Source organism: Ursus maritimus, unplaced genomic scaffold (genome assembly GCF_017311325.1).
Source record: "Ursus maritimus isolate PB19 unplaced genomic scaffold, ASM1731132v1 scaffold_7, whole genome shotgun sequence".
In the NCBI taxonomy this organism is placed as follows: domain Eukaryota; kingdom Metazoa; phylum Chordata; class Mammalia; order Carnivora; family Ursidae; genus Ursus; species Ursus maritimus.
In genome coordinates this window covers 27,448,163-27,470,784 of record NW_024426885.1, presented here as the reverse complement: position 1 = coordinate 27,470,784, position 22,622 = coordinate 27,448,163, and the positions used below count along the sequence as shown (strand labels likewise).

Genomic DNA, 22,622 nt, shown 5'->3' with positions numbered 1-22,622 from the left:
TTTTCCTCCGTGCAGAAAGTGTGGTGCATTGGGGAACGGGTGGTTTGTGAGTTTCGAGGTGCCCTCTTGCCGTCGGTGCCTTATAACCGTCGTGAGTACGTGTGCGCGTGTGCCAGTGGCTGGCAAGAAAGGATGTCCACACATGCTCACCCACCTGAGCCAAACTGTGAGGTTTTTTTCATCTTCTCCTCCCCAAAACAGATGCTGTCGCCGCACTTGAAATATGCTGTTATGGTTATAAACTAAATTGCTTTTCATGCTTTAAAATTGGTTTTGGTTTTCTCTGATCCTGTCGCGATAAAGGCTTGGCCATTCAATCCACATACTCCGCTGGCAAATCCTCGGAGAAATGCCTCTCTGAGTCAGCGGAGTGGGTCAGGAAGGCCTCCCCCCCACCCCCCCACCCCCAGAGACCACTGTCAAAAATCCAGAGGGTGGACTGGATTGCTTGGCATGTGGAATTTCTGTGACTCATTCTCGATATTGGGTTACTGATCACTAAGCGTGGTGTTGCCAACGCCCCGGCTTGTACGTGGCTGCCGTGGAGGGCAGATGTTTATAAACAGGTGACTTGAGACTGAAACCTGGTGTGGGAAATGGCCTGGAGGGGGAGAGAGATGGAGGGGGATCCGTGCTAGTTACATCGCTGAGCAATGGACTAGGCAGGAAGGATTTTCCTGATTATATGCCGAAGTCTTCTGATTTGGCTGTTGCCCGAGGCAGAGAATACAGCTCCTTGGAAAGAATAGGCACAAACTCCAGGTAGAGTCTAGGGTTACCAAGGATCCCCTGAGAGCGCTCTCTTGGAATGAGCTGGCAAAAAGGCCATTGCTCTCTTAACTTTTCCAGCCTGCCCTACACTCTTGGGATCAGGGCCTTCCCTGCCCCTAGATCTTGGGAGTGGACTCTTCCAGAGTCAATTTCTCACTGATCGCCTGCTACCCACACTCTCTCTCAGCCCGTTTGGCTGTTTGTTTGGCTGTTAAGTGAGCACATTCATTTTCCTAGCAGTGGCAACACTAACTTCAAGGCTACAGCCCCAGTGCTGTTCAGGGATTCCATCCTGCGTCATTCGCAGGCCTCATCAGAGGCCTGGCAGTGGGGTGACAGTAGTGGGCCAGCTGTTCATCTGAACACTTATCCGAAAAAGCTGGGAATGCTGAAGATATGTTCAGGGCTGGAGTTTGTATCTCTTTCTCTGAAACTCAGGTTCTAGAACATTGCACATTTGACTCTTAGACCCTTAGACCTGGCTTGGCATGAATCTGGGCCAGAAAGGCAGCTTTACCTGCCATATCCCCATGCCCTTGTAGCTGTTTGGTGGTCAGGGCTGTTGGTCTCGTGGCAAAGAGCCAAGGCAAGTTGGTGGGCTAAAGAGAAGACTTCTGTTCTCAGAGAAGGAGGAGAAATAAGGACAGAGAACTTGCCTTCTGTGGCCTGGGGCCCACCAGACTGGGGCCACAAAGAGCAAACAAATATGCCGATTTCTGTGTGAGAAGCCTTGCTCACCGGTCCTTCCCCAGAGAGGGTTCTCCTGCTGCTGAGGTCACCCATCGTTAGACTAACATGTGACACAGGTACGGCTGTTAATCTTATTTCTTAAAATGAGCTGGAGCTGTCCTCCTGAAAAGCCATTTTTGTTCCCTTAGTTACTTTAGACTTCTTGGCCCGCGGTCGTATGGGTCTGTTTCCCTTGTCGGCTGGCTCAGAGCGGGCATTCAGGCCACAAAATGGCCTTCAGGTGAGAGCCGTGGCTGGTTGCCCTGAGTTCTTACCTCAGCTGGCAACTCTGGAGAAGAGAAATATAGGAGGGGTTGTCCCTAATGAAAACTCCAGGTAGGTTTTGGAGGGCAATGCGAAGAAGAAAGGAGAGGAAAACTCCTAACTAACTAAATAAATAGTGTCCCAACTATTTTGAGAACTCAATAAAACAATCACATCAAATATGAAGAGGCATAAATCTTGTGTCTGCACAGGTAACCTACTCAATTGCTTTTATTATCGTTCAGGCTGCCTCCATTTATTACCGTCCACAGCCTGGGCAAAGGAGCTTGCGTGGAGGGTGGTCTCCAGTGCAATCCTACACCCCGAGAGGCAACAATCAGCCCATAGAGCCAGGGATTTCGATGGGAGCTCAGGAAGGGCCCATCTGTCTACATGAAAACCAATCAATAACTCTGTAACCAGAGCCCTTGTCACAGGGAAATGGACAACACAACAGTTCAATACAGGGGCCACAGGGGGAATTAGCCAGTGGAGATGGGGCCAGGCAGGAGCAGCCCCTGGAGAAGGGAAACAGGGTGCCTGGAGAAGGGAAGATTGGGGAGGGAGCAGCACTGTGTGTATATTGGCAGAAGGAGCGAATTATTGTGCAGAGTAGATCCAGGGGATGGATCTACTGTTGGAAGTTGGTGTGGGAGGGAACAGCTGGGAAACGGGCTTATTCTGGTGCACGGGAGAGAGTGTGGTTGTATATGTGATGGTATGTGCTCGTAGACTAGAACATTACAGCTTCCAGAGAAAGAGTAGCCATGGTAGTAATGGGTGCAGAAGATGAATCCCCCCTCCCCCCACCCCACACACACCACCAAGAGCCTGCACTCTGAAGAGGGGTTTGTTAGGAGCCCACATGGGATAGGGGTCCTGCTTCCCCATCCTGCCGGCAGGACTCATGAAGGAACGCCCTAAGCCAAGGGCTTCATTGTCTGCTCCCAGCTTCCTAGGCCTCCAGCTCTGGCTACTCGTAACTTCCCCTCTTAGTTCTCAGGTCTGTCCTTAGTCCCTCCTTGTTGCTACCTGGAGTTGGAGGTCTCACAGTAAGAGGAAACAATGAATATGTTTTTCTTTTTCACTTCCTGTTCTTTCTTATTTAAAGATTTATTTATTACTTGAGACAGAGAGCACAGCGCACCAGAGCGAGCGTGCAGGGGGAGGGGCAGAGGGAGAAGGAAAGAATCCCAAGCAGACGCCCTGCTAAGCCTGAAGTGAAGGGGGGGCTCCATATCACGACCGAGATCATGACCCGAGCTGAAACCAAGGGTCCAACGCTTAATCGATGGAGCTGTCCAGGTGCCCCCTCACTTCCTGCTCTTTAAAAGAGCGCAGTAAAGGGCTCTCACCTGGCCTGCCGCTTCTCTGAATCTCTGCTCTTCCCTTGCACGCCCCAAGCCAGGTGTCCAGAGTTCTACAGATTCTTGCAAGGGAAGCAGGTACAGGCACAGCTCTGGCCAGTGCAGCTCACCTCGCCATGTCGGTGAGTCTAGAAAGGAGAGAGAGGCCCCGGACAGATCTGAGGCGTGGGAAACAGCCTCTCACGACCAATGACCAAATCACAGGTGAAGGAAGCAGATGGGAAATGAAATCACGTTGGGTTGATCTGTCCACCAGTAGACCACGGGGCTGAATGTTCTCCTCCCACTGAACCTGCGGTTTTGGTGCTGGCCAAGTGCAGCTCGAGCATGGTTCACGAGGGTTTCTAGGCACAGAGGCTGACATCGAAAGTGGGTGTGGATTTGTATGTGTATGCGTGTGCCATCCTGTGTCTGCTCCGAGGCCAAGAGGAAAGGGAGGAAGTTCCAAAGGATGTGTCCTGCAGTCACAGACAAAGGCTGGATACCTTGTCCTTGGCCCATCAGGTCAATCAGTGAGGCAGTCATTGGGCCAGTGGGTGATAATAGGGCTCAGCTGAAGATTGTTTTATAATTTGGGTAAACTGAGGTCAAATTTTCCTTCAATCTTTGTGCTGTAACACTCCATGGTCCAGTTAACCCCCAAAAAGAGGGGCCTGGCTACAGTGATAGCATCTTCATATTGGAGTGCTGTGTGGTCAGCTGTTTATCTTCACTTAGACACTCAGTCCCAGCCCAGTCGGCAGGACTAGTTAGGAACCAACTGTATAAGCAGCTAAAAAGATGCTCTTCCCAGGGGGTCTCTTTCCTGTAGAGTTCTGGTGCAGGGACCCACCAAGGGGTGCGGGTCCCTCCAGCAGGAGGCGTGGCAGCAGCACAGGGACACAGTCATTGGCCCTCTCCCAAGGGCCAGGCCCTGGGCCCAGCCTCCACATCCTTTCCCAGTAACGCAGGCGCCAGGGAAACGAGGAAGAGGCTCTGTGTGAGAAACACGCAACTGGGGACTGGGAGGCCTTGGAGACCAGGCAGGTGCCGGGGGTCTCCAGGGAGGGCCGGGCCTGGAGAGCCTTCGGGGGTGGGAAATAAGAGGAGGGTGACCTGGCATGGAGGAGAGGGGGCGCAGTTCCCCGTGGGTGGGAGCAGAAGGTGTATGGAAGGGAGCGAGGGAGGCAGGAGAGGACGAGGAGCCAGGCTCCTCTTGTAGCTCGTCCGCAACCACAAAATAACGGGACTCTTTCTTTTGACTTTTGAGAGATAAGATGATATTTTGTGTTTTTCATGTGAGAGTGAGAGAAACCAAGAGTCATCGGCATTCTAGAGAGGTCAGCTTTATTGTAGGGATGTGGAGGGAGGGAAGTAGGGCTGCAGGAGCTGGGATGGAGCTGGTAAGAGCTGAGCCAAAGGCCTGGAGTATGCGGGTCCGGCCCAGAGGCAGGAAGATTTGGGTTTTGAAAACTCTGTGCTGACCAAAGAAAACATAGCTTCAGGCCTGATTCAGTCCATGGGCCCTGGTCAGCAGCCCCAGGGCTGTGTAACCAGACGTAGCTTCTCTTCTCAGCTTCAGACCAGAGAGCTAACAGTGCAGGTGCAGGGGTGCGGCCGATGTTTCCTGAGCCCCTTAGTCCAGGAGCCCCTGAGGAAGGTGGGTGGAGGAGAATCCACTCTCTACTGTGAGGGCAAGGGAGGGGGAGGCGTGAGTGGGAGGGGAGGACGGAAGTCAGAAGGAGCGCTGAAGAGTAAGAAAGGAGGTGGGGAGGCTGAGGGGTGAAAGGGAACGGCCTCGGAGCTGGCTTGGCCGGAGGAGAATGGAGTGCAGGGCAGGAGCACAAAGCAGGGAGCTCTGGAAGCTTGAGAGGGGGTTGGATCCCATATATCTCCGCCAAGGGCCTCTAGTGGTTCTGGGAGGTGGTCGGAGGGAGCCTGAGCTCTGGCCAGCTGGTAGACCAGGCTGAGGGGGACCTCAGGGAGCTCAGAAGGTAGTGAAGGAGAAAAGGGGAGGCCAGCCAGGAAGGACAAAGGTGGCAGGGCAAAGGAAGTGGCATGGGAGGTCAGGTTGCAGAGCTGGGGCTCGTGGCAGGCTGGCCATGGCTGTGGGACTCCTGCAGTATCGTACTGCAGCCTGGTCCCCAGCAGAAGGGAGAGTGGGAGCCAGGCCAAGAGGAAGGGAGGGAGGTCCTCACCTCCTAGGTGTTCCCTCCCCCCGGAAGCCTCTGGCCACTTTGCTCTGGACTTCCTCTTTTGTGCCTGCCTTCAGCCCTGCCTGAACTTCTCTGCAGTGAGCTCACTCTGCAGCCATTCGGGGACAGAGGAAGCCGGAGGGACGCTCCAGGCTGCGCCTGGCAGGAGTAGTAGAAAGGCTGTGAGACAGGGCAACAGGCTGCAAGGGGAGCTGTACCCACCTTGTAGGCACAGTACAGTCAAGAAATCAGAGAGGAAGGGAGAGTGGGGGAGAGAAGGGAGGAGGGCCAGAAGGGAGGACGGCAGTGGCCACAGCGCTGGAGCACGTGGGAGCAGGCCCTGAGGCCGCTTCCCCCCCACACCCTCCCTGATGCTCCCTCTTGGCCCCAGGTCTTTGCTGGACTGGGGAAGGAAGCTGCGGGAGACCAAGGCCTTACAGGCAGTATCTGGCTTGACAGGCCACAGAGATGGTAAGGGTAGAATCTCCTTCATTCTGCCCCTTATCTTGTGACTTTTCATCCTAATTCTAGAGGGCAAGATGGTCCCTGCCTATGTGTCATACCGAGAGAAGTTGGTGACTATGCATTGAGGGCCTCTGTGTGGTTCTGTTTTGGAAAGAGCCTGAGAACTTTGCAAAGAGCATGTGGTATCTAGCTGAGCCTAGCATTCCTGTCCTGGGAAGCTGTCTAAATGGTCCTAGTATTCCAGGGAACTCTTAAAAGGAGTCAGTCTTGTCAAACAGGGGGCTGGTGGTTTGTAATTCAGAGAGTTTCCAGCTGAAGGGATTGTTTGGCCTCAGAATGAAAGTCTCTGCCATCGCTTGGGCGACCTGTCTACTTGGGATGTTAGCAAATGTTATCTGGCAAGCGTGGGTTGAATGGACAATAGATCTCGCGATGGGTTGACGAGTGCGGTTCCGGTCAGGTACAAAGGGTCCCAAGACGCTTAGTCTGTGTGCACGCGTCTGTGCCTTTTCTCTGCTAGAGGTGAGGGTGTAGAGTGGCGCGTGATGGCCAGGTCGTGGGTGTGTAACACGCCTACCAGGAGCACTTGGTTTGTGTCTGTCGAGGTTCTCAAAGGGAGTGTGCATTTAGGTAGGGACACAGGTCAAGCAATTGATCTCTTTTTATCATCTGCAGAGAGGATACTTCCCCTCCCTCCCCCCATCACTTACCTTTTCCCTTCCTCTCTCTCTTCCTCCTCAGGTTAGCTGGTTTGGGTTAGGAGGCCAATCTCAGTAGACTCTAATTGAAGAGGGAAGAGAATTTGATAAGATAAGGAAGGCCATCCTTCCTCTGGGGACCAACAGAGGTTTCATGTTCCCCTACTCTGCTAGACTTCTTGAGGGAGCTGACACCAGGGCAGGTGACCTTCCCACAGACTGTGACTGGCCTGCGGGAGAGCCAGAGGAAATGAGTTATTCCTTGGGGTCAAGACTCAGCTTCCCTTCCCAGTCACCATGGGTCTGGGTGGAGGGACAGTCTAATGGAGCCCCCGATGAGACAGGGAAAAGGGGTAGAAGAGAGACGGCTCAAGACAGGAGGAGAGAAGTGAGAGCCCAGGGGTGACTGACACGGGCCAGCTCCAGCTAAAGCTTGTTTTTCGGCCTCAGAAGTGGACTGAGTAGTGTGTTGGGAAGGGAGGTCATTTTTCTTTTTAATTAGTGAAAAGGCTCTGGGCTGAGCGCTCAGCTCTTTGCAGAGGGTATAGTCCTGGTTTGGTCCAGTTCCCTAGAAATAGTGGCCACCCCTCACTCTTACACCCCCTGCCCTCCTGCCCCAGCATGTACGCATGTGCCTTGTCCCCCTCCCTCACCTCCCTTAACTTGGCCCTGAGGATCCGGTAGTCCCTGGCCCCAGGCAGGCAGCCCGGAGACTCCTTAGGAGATGACCTCCCAGGGTGGGTACAAAAAAAGTTGAGAGAAATTCATTTCATGGCCAGTGGCTGCTTAGAAAAGGCGATTCCAGCATACGAATGTGATAAATGTTAACTGAGCATTAATCGCATTAAAGAGGGCCCTATAAACTTTTCATTTCTAATTAAATTCGTCCGGTGATGCTGCCCAAGCGAGTACTCTGGGCCTTTGTTTATGTGGAAAATTAAAATGCAAATACAATGGGATTTATTTCCAGGAGTGGAGTGATGGGCTGGCCCCCCTGGCTCCTGGTCTCCAGGCCTCTCGGGCCAGGTAACTTCTTCTTTGGAAGTGCCGTCCCCCCTTGGGACACATTCTGGTGTGAAGGGAGAGGACAGAGTTCAAGGTCAAATAGAGTTAGATATGAGGAGAGGGTGTGGAAAAATTGAAGAGAGGGAGAAAAAGACAGATGACCCAGAAATCTAGGAAGACATGGCCCTGCCCCCTCCCACACCCCCCCCCCCCGCTGCCTCCACTTCCAACTCACACCTCTAAGAGAAGAGATCCCCAAAATGTCGCTTGTGAGTAATGTCAACACAAGCTTCCACTGCAGCTCGGGGATGAAGGGTGTGCGTGGGAGGGAGAATTTGGAGGAATCAGCCCTGCTAAGCATATGTGGACCTCCTCCTGGAAGAATCGAGTGGTCATCCGCAGGGAGGGCCCAGGGCCTGGATTTATCTGCAGCAGTTTGAGGGGCGGCTGCTGTCCACACCATGGTTTCACTGATCTCTTCCCACCACCGCCGAGCGGCACTGACGCAGGGCAGTGGAGCAGAGTGGTACACGCCGAGGGCGCTGTGTGGGCACGCACGCACGCACGTAGCCTTCTCGTGTGTGGGGAGAGCCGGTCACTCGGGAGAATAAACAAATGTCCCTTGCAGGGAGTCCTTCAGTGCCGTGATGCCTTTGATAAAAAGCAGTAACCCTAAATACTGTTGAATAGAACGATCTAAAGTTCCTATTTACTGAAACATAAATTAAATCAAGTGGAGAGAAAACATGGGTCAGAAAAATCATGCGGGTAGATCAGCGGAGACACTGAAGGATAGCCGCACTGCTGTCTGGATAAGGAAGTTGTAAACAGCGTTAAAAAGTAGAAAGGGAAAGAAAATGGAAGGAGAGACATGAGAAAAAGCAGAGCACTAAATCACAAATAGGGGTACATGTACAAAGTCACAAACCAGATTTACGCCAAGCGTGGCAAAATCTACGGCTTGGTCTGACCACACGTGGAGATACTCTGCGCACGGGCGTGCGGGCGTCCAGACAGCGGATGAGGTCGTGTCAGCGTGAAGAGGGTGGACTTGGCCGTGACCTGGACCCTCTCTGCCGGACAGTGGGACCGACCCAACAGCTCCACCATGCAGGGATCTGATTCGGTCCGGTTCTGCAGACAGCCAAGGATACAGCCTTAGGAGGTTTTTAAAGGTCTTTGAGCACATGAGTCTCTGGTGAGCTGGATCCACGTTCTAATGGATCTCCAGGGCTGCAGCCCATTCCCAGATGGAGTCTGCTTGACTAGTTTTGTTAAATAGCTTGCTACCCCTGTCCTCTTTAGTCTGTTTTATTCTGGGTTATTCTCGTCCTTTTCAGCATTCTCTTATGTCTCTTGGAAATGCATGAGCACTTGCTGACAAACAGGTAAATGTGACAACTCCCAAACATCTGGATGAAAACCAGACCTTTAGGCAATCATCTATGAGGGTTGTCAATAGGATGCCAAATACCTGGTGATTTAGAGACATCTGCATAATTGATCAGATTTCTTAGTTTTTATCCAGGCATCGGCACTCATTTTCATTTCACTGGTGTCGCATTTCATTGGGAAACACCTGTTTTCAGAGGAAAACATTCTAGGTGACAAAGTGTCATGGTTAGAAAGCATCTCTGATGCATTTGGGTCTGGTTTCTGGCTTAAAAGGAGGCTGGTCTTGACTTGAAAGTCAGGTGGAGAGCTGGTGTTTAGAGAATTTCGTATCTGAACAACGGCCGCTGGGGGATGCTTTCCCTGGAAAGATGGTGGGGAGGGCAAATCACTTCGTCCAAATAGGGGTAAGCTGTCCAGTAGGCCTGGCTTCCATAACAGAATCCACTTTGCCATCTTAAAGGAGAGTACCAGGTTCTTAGGAGGCGTGGTCTTTCATTCATTTATACTTTCATTTGTCCATTCAGAAAACCTTTGCTGAGCACCTGCTATACGCCAGGCAATTCACACAAACCTATGTAACCCAGAAAATGTAAGCAAGTGGGCTCTGGGAGAGATTGCTGGAGTTTGAGTCAACTTCCCTACTGACTGGCTACGTGGTTATAGGTAAATCTCATCTCTTCTCTGGAGCTCGGGTTCTTCAGCCATCTAACATGGGGATAACCATACAGCTCTCTCACAGGTTCTCGTGAGGGTTACATGAATCAATCCATGCACACCTGCTTAGCATTGCACCTGGCACATAGCAAGTGCTCAATAAATGTTAGTCATTCTCATGGCAGTCATAGTCAACAAGTGTCTATTTCTTGCTCTGTGTCCACGTCAATGTGTGTGACTTCTGGCTTGTGTGTGCCTAAACAGTGACCTCTTTTAAATAAAAAAGCTTGAGCTGAAAGGATATTCTGTGAACAGAAATGTGTATCATGAACGCCAGTGAGAATTATGGTCCACTCTGAGCCCGGCCGGATTTAGGAAAGGGCCTGTTCTATGTGTGAGCAAGAAAAAAAGCCCACGATGAGTCAGTTATCTCACCATTGAACAGAATTAGTCAGATAATTGCCCCTTTTGTCCACTTTGTTTGAGAGCCCAGCCTGTGTGTGTGTGTGTGTGTGTGTGTGTGTGTGTGTGTAAACTTCTATGCCTGCACACTCCTTCTCTGGAATGAGCCTACTAGTGCTTGAGGAGTTGAAGGTTGGCATTTCCTGGGCTTCATGGCATTTTCATGGGTGGTGGTGCTTTGCATTTTGTCATTTTTTTTTAAAGATAAAATGAAACACTAATGGAGAAAAAGTCCTTATTTGATGGGTTTGAAGGGTTCCTCTGATTCTTAAATGTCATAGAGGGAAGAGAAGGAAGGTAAACAGACAGAGGAAGGGAAGAGAGGAGAGAAAGTAAAGATAAGATAAAGAGAGAGGAGAGGGGGAAGTAAGTAAATATTTGACAAGTTCAAACCAATCTGTCTACTATTGTCCCACATCTCTTCAGGGAAGCATGGGAGGTTGATAATCATTGCAGTTATTTTCACTGTTAAGGGCTAAAAGATTTTAAGGAGCAAATTTAGGAGAAAAATTTTACTTTGGGCTTAATGTAAAGTGCAATGGCTCGAAGTAACTGGACAATTAGAAATTCTACTTACTCTGTGATCAACAGGAGCAGAGATGAAAACCAAAGTTTTCCAAACTCACGATGATGTGTTCTGCTCCCCATCTTTATGGAAAGGCCCGTGGAATGAGGCCAAGGCCCAATGCCATTCTTGTCTATAGTTCTCCCTGCCCCTTTGGCCTGGGTAGGTAGCCAAGTTCAGCTCAATGGGCTTTCGTAAGATCCACACCCAAATGCCTTAATAGTCACTGATCTGATTTCTTTCTTACCCCTTCCTTATTTCCCAACTTGTCCCCTAGATTTCACTATCCCTTATTTATTCCTATTGCCTGACAAAGGTTCTGATTTTTTTCAGTTAGAAAGTAAATATTTTAGGGGCGCCTGGGTGGCACAGCGGTTAAGCGTCTGCCTTCGGCTCAGGGCGTGATCCCGGCGTTCTGGGATTGAGCCCCACGTCAGGCTCCTCCGCTGGGAGCCTGCTGCTTCCTCTCCCACTCCCCCTGCTTGTGTTCCCTCTCTCGCTGGCTGTCTCTGTCTCTGTCGAATAAATAAATAAAATCTTTAAAAAAAAAAAAAAAGAAAGTAAATATTTTAAATGAGCTAAATTTGAATCCTGAGAACTCAATTATCCTTGGATTCTTTTCATGAGTATAAAATGTTTCAGGGCCACCATTTTCCTTTCTGCCTATTCATCCTCACGGGGCTGGATGCAACCTTGGTATGGAGATGGGCAGTGGTAAAATCTGTTATCCCCTAGCCCCTGCCCCTGTCCAAATGGAGCAGAAGGCCAAGGAGGGAGCTGGCCCCTGCCTGCATGCTGCCTGGCTGACCACACGCACACCTTTACTCATCTTAGGGTTTTATGTATATTAGCACACATGGACATGCTTGTACACATGCAGAGGCCAATCTTATGGCTGCTTTACTTGGTAAGCCCTTATATTCGTAATAATAGTAGCTAACAAGTGCTTACTATAGTAGAAATCATTATAAGCATGTTGCATGTATTAATTGATTTAAGCCTCGTAAACAACCCCATAGGGCTTTATAGGATTGTTTATAGATGAGTAACTGGAATACAGTGACGTTAAATAACTTACTCAGGTCACAGGCTAAGCAGAACTAGGATTTGAACCCAGGCAATACTGGATCTAAAACTTACGTGCTCATCCAGCACTCTATGCTTCCTATTACCTTTCCATCAGAGGAAGTGCAGGCAACTACAGTCTCTTGTGCGGCTCTGTATGCCTCACAGTCTCATGCCCAGTGATGTAGTGATATATTTCCTGACAAGTTCAGAACAAAGACCCTGCACCCTGGTAGAAAGTCACACCTAGTAGGTGTTCCTATACTCTTGTATGGTGTGTGTGGGGGGCCCTGTGAGTGCAGGCCACCGCTGAGCCCCATCATCTGGGGATGCTGGGAAGGAAGAAGGTGCTGATGGCCAGAGTCACAGAGCCTAGTGGACTGGGGAACTAGAGTTCATGCTGGACTTGGCTTCGTGTTCGTTGGAATCGGGGAATTTACTCCCATCCATCCTCCTCTTGCCGCATCAGAGAGTCTGGACTCTCAATAGGCACTGAGTCCTGCTTAGGGCTTTGGCTGTCCACTTTAGGCAGATGTAGGGAGGGTGGCACTAGGACCTGTGTCAGAAGTGTTCCCATGGATCCAGGGCAGCTGGCTTCCAACAGAACAGAACTGTGCATTTGCTCATCGAGAAGAGATTGGCCCCACATCTCTAGAATCTTCCTTCTGGAAAGCAGCAGTGCAAATGACCAAGGTGGAGTAAGCTAAAAAAGCTAAAAGATGGGCCCTCTCACCCACCTCCCACAACCACACCGAGAAAGCAATTACGAGTCCTACACCACCACCCAGATCCAACATCATTACTCAACCCACATCACCAAGGAGACACCCATTAACCTAATCTCTGAGATATACATTACCAAAAAAAAAAAAAAGATGCTGATATGATCAACGAACACAATCATTCAAAGCAGAAACACAGACGTTGCTGCTAAACAATGCTCAAATTCCTCCAGCTCAGTGTTACACAAGTGCAGCCACCTCAATATCACAAGCACCAAGTAACAAAGCTTAAACCAGCTGCAGGAGTGCATCGGGGCGCAATGCGATACAATGTACGCCCAGCACAATTCAAACTCTCCATCCCGCAGGCACACCCATGCACAAAGGCTGAAATCATGAGGCCGCCAGAGCAAATAGCAAAGGCTGGTCGGGCCGCACAAAGACGGAGCCGGCAGCAGAGCACCCAGCCCCTCTGAGAGCCCAGCAGCGAATGGTCCCAGTCACAGCCTCCCCAAGCTCAGTGCCCTCCTGCTCCCCCGGCCCAGCGCAGCCTGCCAGAAAGCAGCCGCACCATCCCGTTTCTCCAGCAGGTGGATGTGTCCAGACCATCACCTTCAATAAGGCCTCCGGGCTCTGGTTGCTAGTAAGAGAATAAACTGTCCCCTGAGCCTGCTTCCTGAGACAGGACAAATCAGCTCTATCCTGGCTGGGGTTTAATAAGACTTGGCCGTTACTGAAAATGACAGGGCTCCAGGGATGGAGGGAAAGGTGGGGGTGGGCTGGGAGGGGGGCTTACCAAGCTGGGTGCAGGAATTCCCCTTCCTCCACCAAGCCGTGCCTTTTGTGGCCATTCCAGAGCCGAAGCCCTCTTGCTGGGTGTTCACTGAGTATCGATTCAGTCTGCAAGCAATTTTAATATTTCTTCAGGGACTTTCCAGCAACAGCACAAGTCATTAATTCACCCTCCCAAATTGCTTATTCAATAGCAGGAACATGGCTCCTGAATAAAGTCCCAGAATTTATGTGACTCGCACGAGTCAGGAGGTCAAACAACTGTTATGGAGCGAAGTTAAAAATCCAAATAAAATATTGACACTTTTTTGGGGAGGGGGAGAAGTAAAGGTATTTAAAATAGGCTTTTGTTGCAATGCCCCCAGGATAAAGAATGGAAGGAGACTGAAGACAAGTTGGAGTTTATAAAATCAATGGAATTTATTGCACATCTACTTGGCATTTAATAATTCTCTCATTTCCACATCCCCCCCATCCTAACCATAGACAGAAAGATACACAGGTGTACAAGTGCACATTTAGGCACATCAATACCGGTGCACGGACCAATATAAAAACACACTTGTGATGTGAGAATTCCAGACACTCTGGGAAGGGACCGGTGCAGAGTGTGACCGTGGCTTACGTATTTGACAGAAATAAGCATAACTGGGGCAGAAATTCATGAAGTAGGTTTTGATAAATATATCCAGTATTATGAATCGTGGATCAATGCATCAGAGCCGACATGAATATAAAGATACACTAATCATAGTAGTAGTTTCTAGAAACATAGAAACACTTTTGTGCGTGGTACCGTTACACACTCAAGTACGTGATTTGGAAACTAAATAGATAGAGAAATAGATACAGAGTATTTGGAAACTTTACACCCAAAACCGACCATATGAAATACTGAAACCATAGCCACTTAACCTAAAACTGTGCTTCATTTGTAACAGGGACGAGCTGCTCATCAAATACAGGGGCGAGGCTAAGCATGTTTAGAATCGCTGCTATATGCAATTTCCGTTCATTGTCTACGCATACATTGGCTCAGTTGTCCAGATCGTGAGTGGGAAAAGACTATGCCCAAATAGTTAATAAACACAAATAACTATTAATATAGAAATTTCCAGAATAGGTAATACGGTTCAGCCTATAGACATTGGAGTCCCAGGCTTATACCCAAAGTCTGGCTCCAGTGCTATTAAGCACGTGATCTTAGGCAAATTACTCAGCCGCTCTGTTGTCTCCTTGGTGTTACAGAAAACAAGCCTGTTTGATAGAGCTGTAGCTACGGTTTAAATGAGCAAATGCATTTGTCACAATGGCTGTCTGAGAGAATACGAAATAAGTTCTGGTTCTTTCTTTTACTATTATTATATGCAGCTCTTCTATCTGGGCCCAGCCTCTCATAGATTCTACCATCTGTTCTTGGTATGAATTGTTCTACCCAGTGGCTAGCAGCATGGGTTCCGCAGCCAGGTTCCCCGGTTTAAATCCTGGTTCTGCTACCTAACAGCTGTGTGCCCTTGGGTAAGTTACTTAACTTCTCTGCGCCTCGGTTTCCACATCTGTAGAATAGGGGTAATAATCTTCATAAGAAGTTGTGAGAAATAAATTAATCCATGTAAAGTGCTTAGCACAGTGCCTGGTACACAGTGAACATATATTAGCTCACTACATTCCCTAAGATGTTATCCTTACTATTATTATTAACAACATTCATTTGTTATTCGGCCAATAGTTTTTAAGGGCTAACATTACAGCAGGCACTGTTAGGAGGTGCTGGAAATACAATAGTGAGAGAAATGGGTAAGATATCTGCCCTTGTAGTTTGGAGCCTAGGAAGGACTCAATGTGATTGAGTAAGCAAGAAGACAAGCTTTCAGCTCTGTGCTAGACCCTGAGGGGAAGTGGGGTGAGGAGAGAAATAGATTGGAAAGCCAGGGCGGAGCCAGATTGGGAAAGATTTTGAAGGCCAGGCTGAGGAATTTTGAATTGATTCTCTTGGTAATAGGAAGCAATTGTAGGGTTTAGCCACATCCCATTCTTTCAGGAGACAGAGACTGATGGATTGTTTTCGAATACTGGAGTCACTGGGCAAGAGCTGGGAGGGGCGAGAGGCGAGGAGGTCAGGCCCCACCTCTGCTGCTCAGGGCACTTCCTCCAGGCTTCCTTCTGCTTGCCCAGGGAGGTGGGCATGCCAGGGAAGGACACGGAGCATGGGCAGGGAGGACTTGGTCCCAGCGGTGAGGCTACACAGCACCTCTTTCACCGTCACATCGGGCAGCCTTCTAGCCTCTGGACCTTCCCAAGCAGGACCGTGGGGCGGACAGCTGGTGGACCCCAGTTCTAGCCTGGAAGCCCTGACAGATGAGGGCAGGGCTGGTGGTGAAAGGAGCTAGTCTGGTCACGCTCTGGGCTTGGCATGCACCGCAGACTGGTTTCCAAATGGTTAGTTAAACACATTGCCCCTTAATTTTAAACCTATGCATATCTTGAAGTTAAATCAATCCATATGCTTACCATTCATCATATAAACCATCACTATTGCCCCCTTGGGCCAGCCCCATGGCCCATCTAGCCTGGTAAATTGTATCTGGCCTGGGCTCCCGGGGACACGTGGTGGAAGGATTATCGCCCTTAGTGCCAGTCTTAGAAGGCTAAGTTGATGCAGAATATCTAAAGAAATAATATCTAAGGAACCCAGTGGGAATCTATCATCCTGGAAGGTACAAAAGCCTATTTTGAAATTATTTTTATTTTTAACCTATAGTTTAGTTTCCATGGAGGAACTGATACCTTCTGGAATTTTGGTTACTGGGTCAGTGGGAGTCAGGATCAGCAGATGGAGAGAACTATCAACTGACAGATATGATTAAGGAACCTTCTGAGCCAACTAAGACTTTCGCTCAACCCTCTCAAGGCTCCCCTATATGACCACGAGGATGGATGGTTTCTTCGCCCCCCGGCTTATGCCAGTCTTCTCAAATATTATAGAGTTTAAGAATCTGGAGAATTTTCTGAAATACAGATTCCTGGGCCTTAGCGCCATCAGAAATTTTCATCAGCAGGGCTAAGGTGGGCCCCAGGGGATTTGCGTTTTAGCACGCACCCCCGGGGATTCTACTGTAGGTGGTTCAAGGACCGTGGTTTGAGGAAACCCTTTTGCAAGCTTTTCATCTCTCGGAGCTCAGTCATGCCTTCTGAGAAGCAACAAAGGAGGCAGAAGCTCTTGACACATTTGGGGGGAACCTTGTTAGCCTCCGAAGCTGTGCATTCCAGCTCTGCCCTGCGGGAGGCAGAACGGAATTTCCTTCCTGCATCTTCCACTCCTCAGCGGCCATGCTCGCACACAGCCCCTGCCTGGCCCACGGGTGGTGTCCCAGACTGAAACCTGCAGGGCATGTGAGTGGACGTGGCCACTCTGACCTGCACGAACTGCAAAGCCAGAGCCTAGGAAGACGGAGTTCACACACAGCACGCCAGCGGGGAGGGCAGGTTGGATGATGCTGTTTCCTCTGTGAGGAGGAGGTCGTAAATTTCTGGGGTTTAGTTCCTGGGATGTACAGAGGGGGAAATCCTAGCTCCTTGAAGTTCTGAGGAGTAGGGAGAGGTAGGAGCCATTTTAGGAGAGGTGAAGTTGTCCCGGATAACCTATGGTCTTTCACTGGACATTCTGCCGTGAAAAGTCTCCAGCTGTTTGCGTTGTTCCAACCTGAGTCAGGGCTGAGCCGGGGACCTGTACCGGGCAGAGGCAGTTCTCAAAGGCCTGCGTTGAAACAATTATGTGCAATCACTGGGCAAAATATCCTTTGCTGAAGCAACTATCGTTTTGTCCTCTGGAACGATCCAGCCTGTAATACTCAGGAAGCCTGAAGGCGCTGGCAAAGGCCCCTCCCACCACTCACCTGGCTCCGTGGGCTGCGGGGCCAGCTAGTCTGAGACATTCTCTACCCGGAGTTTCCTTGGTTTACCAAATCAGGACAGACTTTCCCCCTATGAGGAATTAAATATTTTCTGCAAAAACTCTGAAGTGGGCAGTCTACCGAGGACAATTTAAGCTGATTCACACATGGGTATGGCATGTGTATAGGGACACCTGACTTCTTGCCCTAAAGACCCTTTCAGCAAACCGGTAATAGGACCAAGCCTGGGGCCAGCCTGCCGTTCTACTAAGAAGTAATTCCATCACGGGGAAAGCCGTCTGTTCTAGGCAGCGGGACAGGATTTTGTGGGGACATGTTTGGAGATCCCACGTATACATCACTTTGTCGGCAGCTGGTTCCAACAGGTGTTATTACTCCCATTTTAGGGAAGGGAATACTAACTCTCAGGGAGCCCCTTACCCCTTTGTTTCTCCGAACACAACAGAAGAGGCTGGAAATAGAATCCATGAGTTTGGATTCTGGGCTTTAGGGTATTTCTTTTCTGGAGGTAGGATAGCTTGGTGGTTACAGGTACGGGCCCTGCCTTTAGTCTCCTTGAATTCAAACCCCAGACTTACCATTTATTAAATGGGTGACGTTGGGCAAACTACCACATGCCGTATCTCCGCAATGGGTTGTTGTGAGGATTAAGTAAACTGTTTGGGGCACGTAGAACATTACCTAACACATAGTAAGTACTCAGTAGACAATGGATTTTATTACTGGGGCTCCTGCTAAGGAAACATTGCTCCTAGAAATCCTGAGCAGCCTAGTCCTGGCTATGCTGCCACCTAACTCTCTCCAAGGTGAGCTGTCTGAGGTCACCTCGATGCTAATAGGACCTCTTCTTGTCTCCACCTCAGGGGGAGTTTTGCACACCATTTATTATCATATAATACAATGCAATATAATATCCTACATAACATAACATAATGTGATGGGTAGGTTAACTTGGAAACCCTGAGGCGGACCGTGGATGGATGGATAGATGAATAGATACATTTGTACTAAGTATACATACATTATATCATTCTATTGATTTGTAAAAAGTTCCCGGTCTGCCTGGCTGTAATGAGATTTTTGAACTTTGCGTGGCGATCAATGAGTGGAATATTATTGGCCTGGAGAATTGATATACCTGCTCTCAGTGGCTTGTTCTGCTCGCAGGCTGCCCCGGCCCCCCAGGTGTACGATTCCAGCAGACACTTAACCTTTTTTACAGTGTCATCAGGCTAAAAGGAATCTAATAGTGACACAGGACTTGTGCTCAGCACTCTGCCACTATTGCTTTCCTGTCACAAATAATTTATAGCCTTCTATTTCCATCCCTGAGCCTGCACCCCAGCCCTGCCTCCCGCTTTCCCCCAGCTCCCAGGAATCAATAAACTCACACAGCCACAGTGGGACTTCAGGGTGCACAGAGATAGACAGACGGACAAAGAGAGGGGAGACCGACAGAGGGGCAGAGAAAGCCATGGGGAAGAGAGACAGAGAATGAAACACGGAAGAAGGAAGCAGAGGAGGAGGAGGAGGAAGTGGGAGAGGGAGGAGAACCAGAGTAAGGATCTCCCTGGCGCCTTCTTAGAATGTTGAGAGCTCCTCGGTTTCTTCATGAGTTTAGCAAACTGTTAATAGGAGACTCATTACATGCTTTCATTCTAACTCACAGAGCTGATGAAACTGTTTTGCTCTCCAGCTTGGTGGGAGGTGGAGGCCTCCTGGGAATTTAAGCAAAGAAAGAGTGACTTCACCTGCCTTGTCATCTCTATTCCAAAGCACTGTCACAGCCCCCTGACATCTGCTGGGCCCTGAAGAAGCTGCAGCTCACACTGTCTGTGGATCCCTCCTGGTGCCCCAGGCATAGGACCCCAGGCTGTCTTGCTGAATCTCTTGTGGTCAGCCTGTGACACCTGCTGCTGCTGCTTCCCGTCTTCTCAGTGCTCTGTCCAGGGCCTCCACAGCAGCTGCACTGGCCAGGCTGGACCATGTTGGGCAGCGAGGCCTCCTGCCTGCACTTGGCTCAGTCCCTAAATAGAAGGCTGCCGGTCCTGATGGTCACCCATAGGAGTACTACTACTACTAGTTGTTGTTATGATTATCAGCATTAGCATTTATCGAGCCAGGCATCATACTAACCATTTGACGCGCCTTATCCTATTTAATTCTCGCAACAATCCTAGGAAGTGGATGGTATTATGATCTTATTTTACAGGTGAGGGAGTAAGAAACTGCCAGGGGTTTCACAGGCAATAAAGAACAGAGCTAGGACTCAGACTCAGGCGGACTGGGCCCAGAGCCCATCCGCCTCTTCCCTTTGCCTCCGCTAAGTTCCTCAAGTCTCTGTGCTGGGCTCAGGCAAAGCCAGGAAAGGTGGGGGAGGAAGGGTGCATCCCTGTGAAGAACACGCTGGAAAGAGGAGTGGGGAGCAGGGGACTGACAGGGCCGTTTTCCCATGGCAACAGGAAATGGCACTTGCCAGCCTCCTAGTAGAGAGATGGCCTCCAGGACTCCCCACGGCTCCCCCCAAAGATCCATACCTGCAGACTTGACTTGAGGCCAGACCTGCCTGGGGCTGTGGAGGCCATACATGTGTCTGGGCGTCTTGCAGTGCCAAGAATAAAAAAGATGGGAAAAGAAGGAGGAGAAACAGGGAAATAGTATCAGACAATCACCCAAAGCAATGCTTTACTTCATCCTTTTAACGCCTGGTGGAGATCCTGTGAGTTGTCTGGTTGTGTACAGGGTGCAGGTGGGCAATCGATAACCACCAGGTATCCATGACCCCAGCCCTTAAATTGCCCAAGATCAGCTCTGGGGACTAGCAAGTGCCCACTGCCTGGGGGCACGGATGGACACCAAGAGCATTAGTAACTCACGCAGGCACCCTGCCCAGCTCCTCTCCCATGGACCCCCAAGCCGCTGTCAGGGAGTAGTGATTTTCCATCACTTGCTGCCTTAGCTAGGTCTGCGCCAGTGCCCCAGGGGTCAGAGCCTCTGGGTAACAAAGATAGAAACTCCAAAAGGCCATCCCGTTATCTGAGTCAACCAGTCCCAGCTCTGGGGCTCCCTTAGTCCAGGGCTCGTCAGCCCTCAGGCCAGAGCCACCCACAGCAGGCCCGGTGAGATCCCAGAACCTTTTGCCGCAATGAGTTCGGAGCAGCTGCTCTGAGCTGCACAGCCTCCTTCTAGGCTTTTCCTATAGACCAATCTAAACGGGCCTCGGCTACCATCTGATCTTTCCCATTGTGATCATGCTCCAAACCTTCCCCCAGCTCTAGGGAGATGAACTTCCCTTCTGCTGTGCTGAGAGCGGAAAGCTGTAAAAGCTCCCTTTCAAAGCTTTTGGCCACCTCAAAATGCACCATCTCTCGCCAGCTCCTTCCGGTGCCTCTCCTTGTCCTGCCTTGTTCTCTCAGTCATCCGCATTCTGCCAGACAACTTGAGGCTCTCCCCGCTGGTTCTTCCTCCTCAGCCTGCAAACATATCCAGGTCTTTCCTACCCTAAACAGCCTTGCCTCCACACCTTCCTCTCCTTTTCTACGAACTTCTGAAGGCAATAGTCTACTTTCACTGCCTCCCTCTCCTCCTATTCACTCCCTAACCTCTTTCTGTCAGGCTCCTGCTTTTCTGAGACCGCTGTCCCCCAAATGCTCACATCTGCACCTCTTCTTATTCCCCGTTCCCTCCAGTCTTTACATTGTCGTCAATGCTGTGAATTATATTCTCTTTCCGGAAACGTTCTTCTCCTTTGACTTAGGTGAAACGGCCCAATCCTGGTCCTGCCATTACCAGCATGACCAATTCCGAGCCCTCTGCGAGGTCAGGTTCTTCTCCCCAGCCTCTGAAAGTAGGTGCCCTCCAACATCCGTCCTTCGGCCCCTTGTCTCTATCAACACTCTTCTCCCTGACAGTCTTAGATCTGTGTCTGCTGTGCCAGCTGGACACCCCCCTTGCCCCCCCAAACCCTGCGTGTCCAAGACAAAGCCAGCCGCCTCCCTGACCCTGTCTTCCTGACCGCGGTACAAACCACCAGCCTTCCAGGTCTTAGAGGCATGGTTGACTTCAGTTAGTTGCTAAATCCTGGTCATTCCGCCTTCGCAATGTCTTGCAGACTCTTTCCTTTCTTTCCTGAGACCTCGTGCCTGTATGTTGCTTCACCAGGATCTCTAGTTTAGAAATCCCTCATGGCTTGAGACTGTCTAACCCTGGTTGCTACACGCCGAGAGAAGCATGACAAAGTCGCGGAAAGCTCACGTTTTAGAGACCGAGTTCTGCCTCTGCCCTCACCAACAGTGTGGTCTTGACTGAGCCACGTAACCTCTGTTGGCTTTGGTTTCAACCTGCAGAATGAGGATGATAGTATCTACTCCGGAGGTTGTTGGGAGAATGACCCCGTAGTCTGTATAAGTCACATAAATTGCAGATGATCGACAAATGGAGAATCACTCTTATCCTCGTCACTTCCAAGTTTTCAGCCTTATTTCCTTTTTCTCCTTGACGTCCCTCCACTGTTCCTGGCCGACCGGTCTGGGCTTTAACCCCGGAGACTCACGCGGCTTCCACGCTGAGCTTCCACCTGCCTCCCGCGCCTGCTTATAACGCCCCCACCCTCACCCACCATGCTGCTTTGTTCATCTTAGAACCGTATTACTTTTCACGCGGAAGGAGACCTTCGAGATTCTGTAGTCCCACCTTTTTACCTTATAGCTGAAGAAACAGAGGCCCCGAGAGGTAGAATGACGAGCCCAGAGCTATGGCGGCCGATGAGTGGCAGAGCCAGAAGCAGGACTCAGGGCCCCTGCCAAACCGCAGGCTGCCCTTTCCACTCTCCTCCATGCCTGGGACCCCTTCATCTGTTCGGCCCTGCCCTCCTTTGAAGGTCTCTGTGAAGATCCACCCCCTGGGGACATCTTTCCCAGTCCACCACCTGCAAGGGGCTGGATTCCTCCTCTGCCTCCTTCTAGCGTTTACTGCCTGGCCCCCCGGGGCTCCTGACCTTTCTTTGGGTGTGTGTCTTCCTTTGCAGCTTCTTCTTCCGCACGGGGAGGTGGGCGCCTTGTCTCTATTGCCTGCGAGGGCTCGGGTCAACCAGATGGAGTCCGCTCATGGCTTCTGACTCACCTGGCTGGTTTGGGTGAATTGGCCCACACGCCTCCGTGTAGGGAGGAACAGTGCCGTGGGAGAAGTTGCTTCCAAGGGTACCTATTCTGGCTCGTGGGCGGAGGGGAACATTCCTTGGTCTTGGCCCCAGTGTTGGTCTTTTGCATCACTGAGCCGTGGACTCCTCAGATCACGGACAAGCAGGCCCATCCCCAGCCCTGGGATGTTTGATCCCGCCCCCCACCCCAGAGTGCACAGGGTGGGTGCCAGGCTTTCCATCTAGGCTGGTGAAGAAGCTGTAAGCCAAGTAAGACCCCAGAAGAGCAGATCATTGGGCCAGCGAGCTGGGCAGGGCCAGGGCAGCCAGTGGGCTCAGGAAGAAGTTGTTCGGGGTCTGGCATCTGGCAAAGGGACCGCGTGCTGTGCTGGAATCCCAGGGACAAAAAGGGCCACCCGTGACCCAGCCCTTTCCTCGTTATT

The 22,622-nt window shown here is 50.5% G+C and overlaps 1 protein-coding gene across 6 annotated transcripts in view; it reads left to right on the top strand.

Moving 5' to 3' along the window:
- The window catches only part of PAX2 (paired box 2), a 75,810-nt gene that overhangs the window by 7,326 nt on the left and 45,862 nt on the right, over nucleotides 1–22,622 (top strand). The window lies entirely within an intron of this gene.